Below are 15402 nucleotides of genomic sequence, written 5' to 3' on the forward strand. Positions count from 1 at the left end.
TGATGGTGATGGACACAAAGATGGATACGAACTTGACCGTTCAACACATCCATGAATACATCCAACTTTTTTTCTTTTCGAGAATACACCATGGAAAGGTGTATCAATAGGGGTGCCAAGAGGTAAAGAAGGGTTGCCATCAAGAGGTGGCAGGTCCTCACCACAAGCCTAGCTACAGGTTCTGGAAAAACAAAAAAAGAGCTACGGAAGAGCTTTGCAAGCTTCCACCTATCACACTCCTATTTGATCTTCTCCTTGATGCAAGCCTGGGATGGTACTACCATTGAAGACCACGTCATTTCGATGCCTTTATATGCACCAGAACACTAGAATGATGGCCGTTCACAGGTCCTGTGGACCCGCTCCGCTGGTGAGCCCGCGGGCAGGACCTAGATGACCACACCACAATATCGGAATCAGCCAGCGGAAGCCAGTCTGTCTTGTCCCACTGCCGAAGGACCCACATCCAAACCTCCCGCGCGACGACACATCCAAGGAGCAAGTGCTGCAGCATCTCCAACTCCTGATCGCAAAGGGGGCAAGCAAACAACGATGCAGTAATTTGTCCGCCATCTAGCAGCGGTTCTTCGACACCAACCACGCGAAGAACTTACAACTGTAGGGCGCTCTAGAACGCCTGATCTCATCCACCACTAGGCTCTGATAGTCTCGCCAAAGAAAGCCTCGTAGGCTGACTTGGAAGAGTAGCAGCCGTCGCTAGTCCGCCTCCAAACTAGCTTATCCTCTCGCTGGGGGTGGAGGACGACAGTGGCTAGTCTGTGCCATAAAAGAAAGAACTCAGGCAGAGCTCACTCACCCAATCCGGACTGCATTCCAGGAGCCACCCACCTGCCAGCCCTTCCTTGACAGAACAGGCATTGGCCCTCCGCTTGGAGACCAACAGAGCCACATGTGGAGCTATATCCTCCACCTTCTCTCCTCCCAGCCACCGGTCTTTCCAAAACCGCGCCCTCTCTTCATTGCCCAACTCGTAGTAAGTAGCAGCGTCAACAATCGCGGAGCATAGGCTGGGTGTTTGGATGTTAAAGTCTGCCCAAGCCTTGGAGGGATCCACCTTCTGGAGCCACGACCACCGGCACCAAAGCCACATGAAGGCCCTACTGATCTTGAGAAGCGACTCAAGAACCTTGGGAGGAATGTCCAATGACATCATGGTGTGAATGGGAATCGCGCATAACATCGTCTGAACAAGGATCGTCCTCCCCCCTCTGGTGAGAAGGTTCGCACACCACGGTTGCAGCCTGCCGGCCGCATTGTCCACGAGATGCTGAAGCTGGGCCGCTGTCACCTTTCGAAGCCCCAGGGGAAGGCCCATGTACTTGAAGGGGAAGGAGACGACCTCATAGCCCAAGATCGAACGCGCAATATCCACTTGCTCCGCCGAGCAACGAATGGGGTGGATGGAGCATTTGGCGGGGTTGGTGCGGAGCCCCGATGCCACCCCAAAGTCATCCACAATGGAGGCACAAGTCAGGAGGTGACCACATCGTCGGCGTACATGGAGGTGCGATGCCGGAATCCATTAGGGGCCAACTCCGAGAGGAGACCATCCGCCGCCGCCCTCTCAAACAGCAGATGCAGGACATCCATGACCGTGTCAAACATCAGGGGGGAAAGGGGGTCGCCCTGCCGGAGGCCACGCCGGTTATAGATGAGGCCACCTGCCACCCCATTCACCACCACTCGAGTCGACGCAGAGCCGAGCAGCCAACAACCATGGTGATCCACTTGTGCCCGAAGCCAAGCTTCTCCAGGACTTCTAGAAGAAAAGCCCAGTCCACTGTGTCAAAGGCCTTGGTGATGTATACATCCAACTTTGGATCCAATTAAATGATTTCCACCTAAATGAAGCCGATGACTACATCTCCTGGAACCTCACGCCTAATGGGGTGTACTTGATGGCCTCGACTTACAATGCATAATTCATTGGGGCAACTAGCATGCTCATGAACAAAATGGTTAAACCTTGGGCACCCCCTAAAGTCAAATTCTTAGCGTGGTTGGCTCTTCATAATAGGATTTGGACGGTTGAACGCGTTGAGAGGAGAGAGTGAATAATTGTAGGCTTTGTCCGCTTTGCAAGCAAACCCAAGAGACATCGGTTCATTTGTTATACCATTGTTGGTACTCCAAGAGGCTTTGGGATATGGTGAAAACTTGAATTGCTGTCTCATCCATAAAAAACAAATGAGTGTACGGTGGACATCTCCCTCGTGTCTTGGTGGACCATGATGACTTGTACGGCCAACCCAAACCGTAAGGCCATAAAGTCCCTCACAATGCTTATGACTTGGACCATTTGGAAGGAGAGAAATGCAAGAGTTTTCAATAACAAAGAGGGGCCTACCACCATATTACTCGACACCATTAAGAGTGTAAAGCTTTCGATTTGTGGGGGGGAAGCATTTGAGTTTTGTAATGACGGGAGAGTAATCCCCTTAGAACCTCTTTTCGGCTTTCTCTTGTTCTCGTGTTTGGTCTTGTCAAGACTCTTCTCCTTAATTAATGAATGGATGCAACTTTTTTGCCTCCAAGTTCAAATAAAAGATTTAGGGCTTTACAAGATTGCTCTAAGCATTCACAAATCACAAGCCTGAGTGGTGAGTTTGTCATGCGTTGCTTCAGTACCAGCCTGAGTTTGTCATCGGTGACAACATGTGGAACGATGGTGGTTACGACTTATGACCACGTTCGGTTCCCTGTGAATATGCTCAAGAATTGACATGTCGATGGTCGATCGTCGAGGAACCAGCGCCTATGATGTTGGCTCTCAACTGTTAGGCACCAACACGCCATAGAGCGTTCGTTGTCTCAAACTATTAGTCGATAGTGAGACTTGGCAGGCTTAATAGCATTAGAGCAACTCTAGCGTGCAAGCGGTCAAAGTTAGTGTACCCTCTAACCTCATTAATGAAAATGACATCATCATTCTGCGGAAGTTAGTTCAAATTTTGTAGTACTGATTTATAAAAAGTAGCTCAAAACGATTTTGTAGTACTGATTTATAAAAAGTAGCTCAAAACTAAAGGGTACCTTAGCTTTAACCCACTGGGCATTAAGAGCAACTCTAGCTGCAGATTCCGAAAAAATAGTACTACAAAATCATTTTGAGCTTCTAGAAATCAGCTTATGTTACGGAATTTTGCCTCCCCATATACTAGAAAAAACTCCCTCAAAATTATGCGAGTCCCAGCCCCGCCGCCTGCCCACAATGGTAGCGAGGCTGCTACACACCCTGCCGTGCCACCCGCTTGACATGAACCTGCTCCTCCAAGTGGATACTGTCAATTATGTATTTTGCATTGTATTTTTCTTTAAATGGAAGCAATTTTTTATATCCCTTTTCATTAATTAAGAGGGAGAGAGAGTGTGTTAAGAGTAAACATGACAATATAAATTTGGTCTCTTAAAACCTGACCATTATATGTTTTCGGCATTGTATTGTTTCGAAACAGATGTACCTCTTCCATTTATTAAAAGAGATCGTCTTAAGAGCAAACACGACAACAAAAAAAAGAACAACCAAACGGATGGATAACAAAACCTACTCTCCCGGTATGATGCATCCTAAATGCTTCGCCTTGGCCGTGAACCAAGTGCCAACCTTCCTCTTTATCTTCAAAATGGTGATAGTTGGCATAGCCAATTTTCCTTTAAAAAACCTCACATTTCTTTCGTTCTGAATTGTCCAAGTGACAATGATTGCAAGGGAGCTCATTGCATTTCTTAGATGGTTTGGCGGAAACCTAAAGAGGCTAGGTTGCCATCTCAAGGGCATGCAAATAAGTTGAGTTCGAGCGAGTTAGAATCGAAAGTACATCTATCCCCTAAGTGTGGTTTTGGTAATTAAAGAAAATTCCTATGAACTAATTTTTTCATTGAGTTTTTTATGAAGGAATGCTCCATAGATGATGCTTTGAAGTCCATGTGGTGGAAGCCATGAAGATAACAATATACATTGAGTACTGGCATCAATACTATTGGATTGAAGAGATAAGTAGTACTCCCTCTATGCCAAAATATAGTGTCTATAAGATTTTTTTGAAGTTAAGCTGGGTAAATTTTGTCCAAATTTATTTCAAAAAGCACCAACATCTAAAATCTCCCGGCAACGGCGCCAGAAAACGTGTTTGATGGCGCGTGACTGAGCTTGATGGAGTGTTGATTCTTACCCAGTAACGGCACCAAAAAGCAGCTGCTTGTGACGGTAAAGCACACGTCCGTTGGGAACCCCAAGAGGAAGGTATGATGCGTACAACAGCGAGTTTTCCCTCAGTAAGAAACCAAGGTTTATCGAACCAGTAGGAGATGAAGGCCACGCGAATTGGTGAAGGAGTGTAGTGCGGCGCAACACCAGGGATTCCGGCGCCAACGTGGAACCTGCACAACACAATCACAATACTTTGCCCCAACTTAACAGTGAGGTTGTCAATCTCACCGGCTTGTTGAAAACAAAGGATTAAACGTATGGTGTGGAGAATGATGTTTGCTTGCAAAGAATAACAGAGAACAATGATTGCAGTAGATTGTATTTCAGATGTAAAAGAATGGACTGGGGTCCACAGTTCACTAGTGGTGTCTCTCCAATAAGATAAATAACATGTTGGGTGAACAAATTATAGTTGGGAAATTGACAAATAGGGAGGGCATAACAATGCACATACATATCATGATGACTACTATGAGATTTACTTAGGGCATTACAACAAAGAACATAGACCGCTATCCAGCATGCATCTATGCCTAAAAAGTCCACCTTCGGGTTAGCATCCGCACCCCTTCCAGTATTAAGTTGCGTAATGTAAACAATACAAATATCCTTAGACAAAGCATTGATGTTTTATCCCTAGTGGCAACAACACATCCATAACCTTAGAACTTTCTGTCACTGTCCCAGATTCAATGGAGGCATGAACCCACTATCTAGCATAAATACCCCCTCTTGGAGTTACAAGTATCAACTTGGCCAGAGCCTCTACTAGCAACGAAGAGCATGCAAGACCATAAACAACAAATATATGATAGATCGATAATCAACTTGACATAGTATTCCATATTCATCGGATCCCAACAAACACAACATGTAGCATTACAAATAGATGATCTTGATCATGATAGGAAGCTCACAAGATCTAAACAAGATGGCACAATAGGAGAAGACAACCATCTAGCTACTGCCTACTGCTATGGACCCATAGTCCAAGGATGAACTACTCACGCATCAGTCCGGAGGCGGGCATGATGATGTAGAGCCCTCCGGTGATGATTTCCCTCTCCGGCAGGGTGCCGGAGGCGATCTTCAGAACCCCCCAAGATGGGGTTGACGGCGGCGGCATCTCTGGAACTTTTCTCATATTTTGGCTCTCGATACTTGGGTTTTCCGATACGAAGGAATATATAGGGGAAGAGGCAGCGTCGGGGGAGCCAGGGGGTGGCCTCCCCATACCTGGGTGCGGCAGGGGGCCAGGCCGCGCCGCCCTATGGGGTGGGCCCCCTGCTGGCCGCCTCCGACTCTTCTTCGATGTTCTGGAATCCTCCGTGGAAAATAGGGCCGTTGGCTTTTGTTTCGTCCAATTCCGAGAATATTTCCTGTGTAGGATTTCTGAAACCAAAAACAGTAGAAAACAAGAACTTGCGCTTCGACATCTTGTTAATAGGTTAGTACCGGAAATTGCATCAAAATGATATAAAGTATGAATAAAACATGTAGGTATTGTCATAAAACTAGCATGGAACATAAGAAATTATAGATACATTGGAGACGTATCAAGCATCCCCAAGCTTAGTTCCTACTCGCCCTCGAGTAGGTAAACGATAAAAAGGATAATTTCTGGAGTGACATGCTACCAACATGATCTTGATCAATACTATTGTAAAGCATATGAGATGAATGAGGTGACTCAGAGCAATGGTCTATAGTTTACTAACAAAAACATAATGACTAAACAACTGAATCATATAGCAAAAACTTTTCATGAATAGTACTTTCAAGACAAGCATCAAAAAGTCTTGCATAAGAGTTAACTCATAAAGCAATAGATTCTTAATAGAAGGTTTTGAAGCAACACAAAGGAAGATTTAAGTTTCAGCAGTTGCTTTCAACTTTCAACATGTATATCTCATGGATAATTGTCAACACAAAGTAATATTATGAGTGCAATAAGCAAGCATGTAAGAATCAATGCACACGATTGACACAAGTGTTTGCTTCTAAGATAGAAAGAAGTAGGTAAACTGACTCAACATAAAGTAAAAGAAAGGCCCTTCGCGAGAGGAAGCGGGGATTACTCATGTGCTAGAGCTTTTTATTTTGAAAGCATGGAAACAATTGTGTCAACGGTAGTAATAATTCATATGGGTTTATGTATAAAACTTCCTATAAGTTGCAAGCCTCATGCATCGAATACTAATAGTGCCCGTACCTTGTCCTAATTAGCTCGGATTTCCATGGATTATCATCGCATTACATATGTTTCAACCAAGTGTCACAAAGGGGTACCTCTATGCCACCTGTACAAAGGTTCAAGGAGATAAATCGCATTTGATTTCTCGATTTTGATAGATCTCAACTTAAGGACATCCATACCGGGACAACATAGAAAACGAGATAATGGACTCCTCTTTTTAATGCTTTAAGCATTCAACAATAATAATATTCTCATAAGAGATTTTGAGGATTTGAGTGTCCAAGCTGAAACTTCCACCCTGATACATGGCTTTGGTTGGCGGCCCAATGTTCTTCTCTAACAATATGCATACTCAAATCATTTCAACTCATGGCAAATCTCCCTTACTTCAGACAAGACGAACATGCATAGCAACTCACATGATATTCAACAAAGGTGTGACAGGTTGATGGCGTCCCCACACAACATGGTTACCACTCAACAAGCAACTTATAAGAACTAAGATACACAAGCGACATATTCCTTACCACAATAGTTTTTTAGGCTACTTTCCCATGAGCTATGTATTGCAAAAACAAGGAATGAATTTTTTTGAAAGGTTTTAAAGGTAGCACACAAGCAATTTACTTTGGAATGATAGAAAAATACCACATAGTAGGTAGTTATGGTGGACACAAATGGCATAGGTTTTGGCTCAAGGTTTTGGATGCACGAGAAGCATTCCCTCGCAGTACAAGGCTTTGGCTAGCAAGGTTATTTGAAGCAACACAAGTATGAACCGGTACAACAAAACTTACATAAGAACATATTGCAAGCATTATAAGACTCTACATTGTCTTCCTTTTTGCTCAAACACTTTTACCGTGAAAATATCTAGACCTTAGAGAGACCAATCATGCAAACCAAATTTCAACAAGCTCTACGGTAGTTCTCCACTAATAGGTTTAAACTACATGATGCAAGAGCTTAAACATGATCTACTTGAGAGCTCAAAACAATTGCCAAGTATCAAATTATTCAAGACAATATACCAACTACCACATGAAGCATTTTCTGTTTCCAACCAAATAGCAATAAATGCAGCGGCTTCCAGCTTTTGCCATTGAACATTAAAAGTAAAAGCGAAGAACACTAGTGTTCATATGAAAAAGCGAGCGTGTCTCTCTCCCATACAAGCATGTTAGGATCCGTTTTGTTCAGAGAATAAAAATAACAAAACGAAAATAAAACACACAGACGCTCCAAGTAAAGCACATAAGATGTGACGGAATAAAAATATAGTTTCACTAGAGGTGACCTGATAAGTTATTAATGAAGAAGGGGATGCCTTGGGCATCCCCAAGCTTAGACGCCTGAGTCTTCTTGAAATATGCAGGGATGAACCACGGGGGCATCCCCAAGCTTAGACTTTTCACTCTTCTTGATCATATTATATCATCCTCCTCTCTTGATCCTTGAAAACTTCCTTCACACCGGACTCAAAACAATCTCATTAGAGGGTTAGTGCATAATCAAAAATTCACATGTTCAGCAAGGACACAATCATTCCCAACACTTCTGAACATTACCCAAGGTTACTGAAATTTAATGGAGCAAAGAAATCCACTCAAACACAGTAAAAGAGGCAATGCGAAATAAAAGACAGAATCTGTCAAAACAGAACAGTCCGTAAAGATGAATTTTTTAGAGGCACTTAACATGCTCAGATGAAGAATCTCAAATTGAATTAAAGTTGCGTACATATCTAAGGATTACTCATGAATTGTTTCAGAATTTTTAGATTCTCCTACAGAGAGAACAGCTCAAATTCGTGACAGCTAAAAATCTGTTTCTGCGCAGAAATCCAAATCTAGTATCAACCTTCTATCAAAGACTTTACTTGGCACAACAATGGAATAAAGTAAAGATACACAGGTATTGCTACAGTAGTAACAAGCACCTTGACTCAAATATAAAACAAAAATTGCAGAAATAAAATAATGGGTTGTCTCCCATAAGCGCTTTTCTTTAACGCCTTTCGCCTAGGCGTGAAAGTGTAAATCAAGTAACATCAAGAGAAGAAGCATAACCATCATAATTTGTTCTAATAATAGAATCAAAAGGCAACTTCATTCTCTTCATAGGGAAGTGTTCCATACCTTTCTTAAGAGGGAATTGATATTTAATATTTCCTTCTTTCATATCAATAATAGCACCAACGGTTCGAAGAAAGGGTCTTCCCAAAATAATAGGACAAGATGCATTGCATTCAATATCCAAAACAACAAAATCAACGGGGACAAGGTTATTGTTAACCGTAATGTGAACATTGTCAATCCTCCCCAAAGGTTTCTTTATAGAATTATCGGCAAGATTAACATCCAAATAACAATATTTCAAAGGTGGCAAGTCAAGCATATCATAAAGTTTCTTAGGCATAACAGAAATACTTGCACCAAGATCACATAAAGCATTACAATCAAAATCATTGACCTTCATTTTAATGATGGGCTCCCAACCATCTTCCAACTTCCTAGGGATAGAAGCTTCAAGTTTTAATTCCTCTTCTCTAGCTTTAATAAGAGCATTAGTAATATGTTCTGTAAAGGCCAAGTTTATAGCACTAGCATTAGGACTTCTAGCAAGTTTTTGCAAGAACTTAATAACTTCAGAAATATGACAATTATCAAAATCAAAACCATTATGATCTAAATCAATGGGATCATTGTCCCCAATACTCTGAAAAATTTCAGCACTTTTATCACAAACAGTTTCAGCAGTTTCAGGCAATTTTGCATGCTTTGTAATGGAAGTAGAAACATTGCCAACACCAATTATTTACCATTGATAGTAGGAGGTTTAGAAACATGTGAAGCATCAACATTACTAGTGGTGGTAATAGTCCAAACTTTAGCTACATTATTCTCTTTAGCAAGTTTTTCTTCTCTTTCCCACCTAGCATGCAATTCAGTCATCATTCTAATATTGTCATTAGTTCGAACTTGGATAGCGTTTGCTGTAGCAAATGACTTAATATCTTTAGTTTCATTAGGCATAACTTTCAGTTTTAAAAGATCAACATCAGCAGCAAGACTATCAACCTTAGAAGCAAGAACATCAATTTTACCAAGATTTTCCTCAACAGATTTGTTAAAAGCACTTTGTGTACTAATAAATTCTTTAAGCATGACTTCAAGACCAGAGGGTTGATGTCTACGGGAGCTTCTATTCTTGTAGACAGTGTTGGGCCTCCAAGAGCAGAGGTTTGTAGAACAGCAGCAAGTTTCCCTTAAGTGGATCACCCAAGGTTTATCGATCTCAGGGAGGAAGAGGTCAAAGATATCCCTCTCATGCAACCCGGCAACCACAAAGCAAGAAGTCTCTTGTGTCCCCAACACACCTAATAGGTGCACTAGTTCGGCGAAGAGATAGTGAAATACATGTGGTATGAATAAGTAGTAGCAACGGCACCGGAAAAGTGCTTTGCCCAGGACAAGTAAACAAGCAGTAGTAACGCAGCAGTAGTAACGCAAGTAGTAGTAACGCAAGAAAACAAGAAACAAGCAGCGATAGCGATATTTAGGAACAAGGCCTAGGGATTAGACTTTCACTAGTGGACACTCTCAACATTGATCACATAACAGAATAGATAAATGCATACTCTACACTCTTGTTGGATGATGAACACATTGCGTAGGATTACACGAACCCTCAATGCCGGAGTTAACAAGCTCCACAATAATGCTCATATTTTAGTAACCTTTAGTATAAGATAGATCAAAAGACTAAACCAAGTACTAGCATAGCATGCACACTGTCACCTTCATGCATATGTAGGAGGAATAGATCACATCAATATTATCATAGCAATAGTTAACTTCGCAATCTACAAGAGATCATGATCATAGCATAAACCAAGTACTAACACGGTGCACACACTGTCACCTTTGCACACGTGCAGGAGGAATAAAACTACTTTAATAACATTGCTAGAGTAGCACATAGATAAATTGTGATACAAACACATTGCAATCATAAAGAGATATAAATAAGCACCTCACTATGCCATTCATCAGTGAATAAGTATTCTGTGAAATATAGCCTAAGAGACCCACACGGTGCACACACTGGTCACCTTTACACACGTGGGACAAGGAGTCTCCGGAGATCACATAGGTAAAACTCACTTGACTAGCATAATGACATCTAGATTACAAGCATCATCATATGAATCTCAATCATGTAAGGCAGCTCATGAGATTATTGTATTGAAGTACATAGGAGAGAGATGAACCACATAGCTACCGGTACAGCCCCGAGCCTCGATGGAGAACTACTCCCCCTCATGGGAGCAAGCAGCGGTGATGAAGATGGCGGTGGAGATGGCAGCGGTGTCGATGGAGAAGCCTTCCGGGGCACTTCCCCGCTCCGGCGAGGTGCCGGAACGAGACTCCTGTCCCCCGGATCTTGGCTTCGCGATGGCGGCGGCTCCGGAAGGTTTTCCGTATCGTGGTTTTTCGTATCAGGGGTTTCGCGACGGAGGCTTTATATAGGCGAAGAGGCGGCGCAGGAGGGTCGAAGGGGTGGCCACACCATATGGTGGCGCGGCCAGGGCCTGGGCCGCGCCGGCCTATGGTCTGGGGGCCCAGTGCCCCCCCTCTGGTCCTTCCCGGGTGTTCTGGATCTTCCGGTGAAAATAGGAACCTGGGTCTTCGTTTCGTCCAATTCCGAGAATATTTCTTTACTAGGATTTCTGGAACCAAAAACAGCAGAAAACAGGAACTGGCTCTTCGGCATCTTGTTAATAGGTTAGTTCCGTAAAATGCACGAATATGACATAAAGTGTGCATAAAACATGTAGGTATCATCAATAATATGGCATGGAACATAAGAAATTATCGATACGTCGGAGACGTATCAAGCATCCCCAAGCTTAGTTCTCGCTCGTCCCGAGCGAGTAAAACGATAACAAAGATAATTTCTGAAGTGATATGCCATCATAACCTTGATCATACTATTTGTAAACATATGTAGTGGATGCAGCGATCAAAACAATGGTGATGACATGAGTAAACAGGTGAATCATAAAGCAAAGACTTTTCATGAATAGTACTTCAAGACAAGCATTAATAAGTCTTGCATAAGAGTTAACTCATAAAGCAATAAATCAAAGTAAAGGTATTGAAGCAACACAAAGGAAGATTAAGTTTCAGCGGTTGCTTTCAACTTGTAACATGTATATCTCATGGATAATTGTCAACATAGAGTAATATAACAAGTACAATATGCAAGTATGTAGGAATCAATGCACAGCTTCACACAAGTGTTTGCTTCTTGAGGTGGAGAGAGATAGGTGAACTGACTCAACATAAAAGTAAAGAGAATGGTCCTTCAAAGAGGAAAGCATCGATTGCTATATTTGTGCTAGAGCTTTTATTTTGAAAACATGAAACACTTTTGTCAACGGTAGTAATAAAGCATATGAGTTATGAAAGTTATATCTTACAAGTTGCAAGTCTCATGCATAGTATACTAATAGTGCCCGCACCTTGTCCTAATTAGCTTGGACTACCGGATCTTTGCAATGCACATGTTTTAACCAAGTGTCACAATGGGGTACCTCCATGCCGCCCGTACAAAGGTCTAAGGAGAAAGCTCGCATTTTGGATTTCTCGCTTTTGATTATTCTCAACTTAGACATCCATACCGGGACAACATGGACAACAGATAATGGACTCCTCTTTAATGCATAAGCATGTGGCAACAATTATTATTCTCATATGAGATTGAGGATATATGTCCAAAACCGAAACTTCCACCATGAATCATGGCTTTAGTTAGCGGCCCAATGTTCTTCTCTAACAATATGCATGCTCCAACCATGAAGGTGGTAGATCTCTCTTGCTTCGTACAAGACGGACATGCATAGCAACTCACATGATATCCAACAAAGAATAGTTGATGGCGTCCCTGAAACATGGTTATCGCTCAACAAGCAACTTAATAAGAGATAAAGTGCATAAGTACATATTCAATACCACAATAGTTTTTAAGCTATTTGTCCCATGAGCTATATATTGCAAAGGTGAATGATGGAGTTTTAAAGGTAGCACTCAAGCAATTTACTTTGGAATGGCGGATAAATACCATGTAGTAGGTAGGTATGGTGGACACAAATGGCATAGTGGTTGGCTCAAGTATTTTGGATGCATGAGAAGTATTCCCTCTCGATACAAGGTTTAGGCTAGCAAGGTTATTTGAAACAAACACAAGGATGAACGGTACAAGCAAAACTCACATAAAAGACATATGGTAAACATTATAAGACTCCATACCGTCTTCCTTGTTGTTCAAAACTCAATATTAGATGTTATCTAGACTCTAGAGAAACTAAATATGCAAACCAAATTAACAAGCTCTAAGTATTTCTTCATTAATGGGTGCAAAGTATATGATGCAAGAGCTTAAACATGAGCACAACAATTGCCAAGTATCAAATTATCCAAGACATTTTAGAGTTACTACATGTAGCATTTTCCAATTCCAACCATATAACAATTTAACGAAGATGAAACTTCGCCATGAATACTATGAGTAGAGCCTAAGGACATATTTGTCCATATGCTACAGCGGAGCGTGTCTCTCTCCCACAAAGTGAATGCTAGGATCCATTTTATTCAAACAAAACAAAAACAAAAACAAACCGACGCTCCAAGCAAAGTACATAAGATGTGACGGAATAAAAATATAGTTTCAGGGGAGGAACCCGATAATGTTGTCGATGAAGAAGGGGATGCCTTGGGCATCCCCAAGCTTAGACGCTTGAGTCTTCTTAATATATGCAGGGGTGAACCACCTGGGCATCCCCAAGCTTAGAGCTTTCACTCTCCTTGATCATAGTATATCATCCTCCTCTCTTGACCCTTGAAAACTTCCTCCACACCAAACTCGAAACAACTCATTAGAGGGTTAGTGCACAATAAAAATTAACATGTTCAGAGGTGACACAATCATTCTTAACACTTCTGGACATTGCATAAAGCTACTGGACATTAATGGATCAAAGAAATTCATCCAACATAGCAAAAGAGGCAATGCGAAATAAAAGGCAGAATCTGTCAAAACAGAACAGTCCGTAAAGACGAATTTTAAAAGGGCACCATACTTGCTCAAATGAAAATGCCCAAATTGAATGAAAGTTGCGTACATATCTGAGGATCACTCACGTAAATTGGCATAATTTTCTGAGTTACCTACAGAGAATTAGACCCAGAATCGTGACAGAGAAAGAAATCTGGAACCGCGCAGTAATCCAAATCTAGTATTTACTTTACTATCAAAGACTTTACTTGGCACAACAAAACATAAAACTAAGATAAGGAGAGGTTGCTACAGTAGTAAACAACTTCCAAGACACAAATATAAAACAAAGTACTGTAGCAAAATAAACACATGGGTTATCTCCCAAGAAGTTCTTTCTTTATAGCCATTAAGATGGGCTCAAGCAGCTTTAATGATGCACTCGCAAGAGATAGTATGTGAAGCAAAAGAGAGCATCAAGAGGCAAATTCAAAACATATTTAAGTCTAACATGCTTCCTATGCATAGGAATCTTGTAAATAAACAAGTTCATGAAGAGCAAAGTAACAAGCATAGGAAGATAAAACAAGTATAGCTTCAAAAATTTCAGCACATAGAGAGGCATTTTAGTAACATGAAAATTTTTACAACCATATTTTCCTCTCTCATAATAACTTTCAGTAGCATCATGAGCAAACTCAACAATATAACTATCACATAAAGCATTCTTATCATGAGTCTCATGCATAAAATTATTACTCTCCACATAAGCATAATCAATTTTATTAGTAATAGCGGGAGCAATTTCAACAAAGTAGCTATCATTATTATTCTCATCAAGTGTAGGAGGCATAGTATAATCACAATAAAATTTACTCTCCATAGTAGGTTGTACCAAAAGACCACTATTATAATCATCATGAATAGGAGGCAAAGTATCATCAAAGAAAATTTTCTCCTGAATGCTTGGGGGACTAAAAAGATCATGAAAACCAGCTTCCCCAAGCTTAGAACTTTCTATATCATTATCAACAATGGTGTTCAAAGCGTTCATACTAATATTACTACCAGGCATGCAAATAAGATTCCATAGGTTTTTTAATTTTCGCATCAAACAATCCATGTTTTAAATCAGGAAATAGAATAAGAAGCTCATTGTTGTCCATTATGCCAAACTAGTGTAAACAAGAAACAAAAAGATGCAATTGCAGGATCTAAAGGAAATAGCTTCAAGCACAAACACAATGGCGCCGTAAAAGTATCGTTACCTGGAACCGGAGTATGAGTGCCTTTTTACCTTTTCTCCCCGACAACGGCGCCGTAAAAGTGCTTGATGTCTACGGGAGCTTCTATTCTTGTAGACAGTGTTGGGCCTCCAAGAGCGAGAGGTTTGTAGAACAGCAGCAAGTTTCCCTTAAGTGGATCACCCAAGGTTTATCGATCTCAGGGAGGAAGAGGTCAAAGATATCCCTCTCATGCAACCCTGCAACCACAAAGCAAGAAGTCTCTTGTGTCCCCAACACACCTAATAGGTGCACTAGTTCGGCGAAGAGATAGTGACATACATGTGGTATGAATAAGTAGTAGCAACGGCACCAGAAAAGTGCTTTGCCCAGGACAGTAAACAAGCAGTAGTAACGCAGCAGTAGTAACGCAGTAGTAGTAACGCAAGAAAAACAAGAAACAAGCAACGATAGCAGTATTTAGGAACAAGGCCTAGGGATTAGACTTTCACTAGTGGACACTCTCAACATTGATCACATAACAGAATAGATAAATGCATACTCTACACTCTTGTTGGATGATGAACACATTGCGTAGGATTACACGAACCCTCAATGCCGGAGTTAACAAGCTCCACAATAATGCTCATATTTTAGTAACCTTTAGTATAAGATAGATCAAAAGACTAAAC

This window comes from Lolium rigidum, chromosome 1, assembly GCF_022539505.1.
Source record: "Lolium rigidum isolate FL_2022 chromosome 1, APGP_CSIRO_Lrig_0.1, whole genome shotgun sequence".
In the NCBI taxonomy this organism is placed as follows: domain Eukaryota; kingdom Viridiplantae; phylum Streptophyta; class Magnoliopsida; order Poales; family Poaceae; genus Lolium; species Lolium rigidum.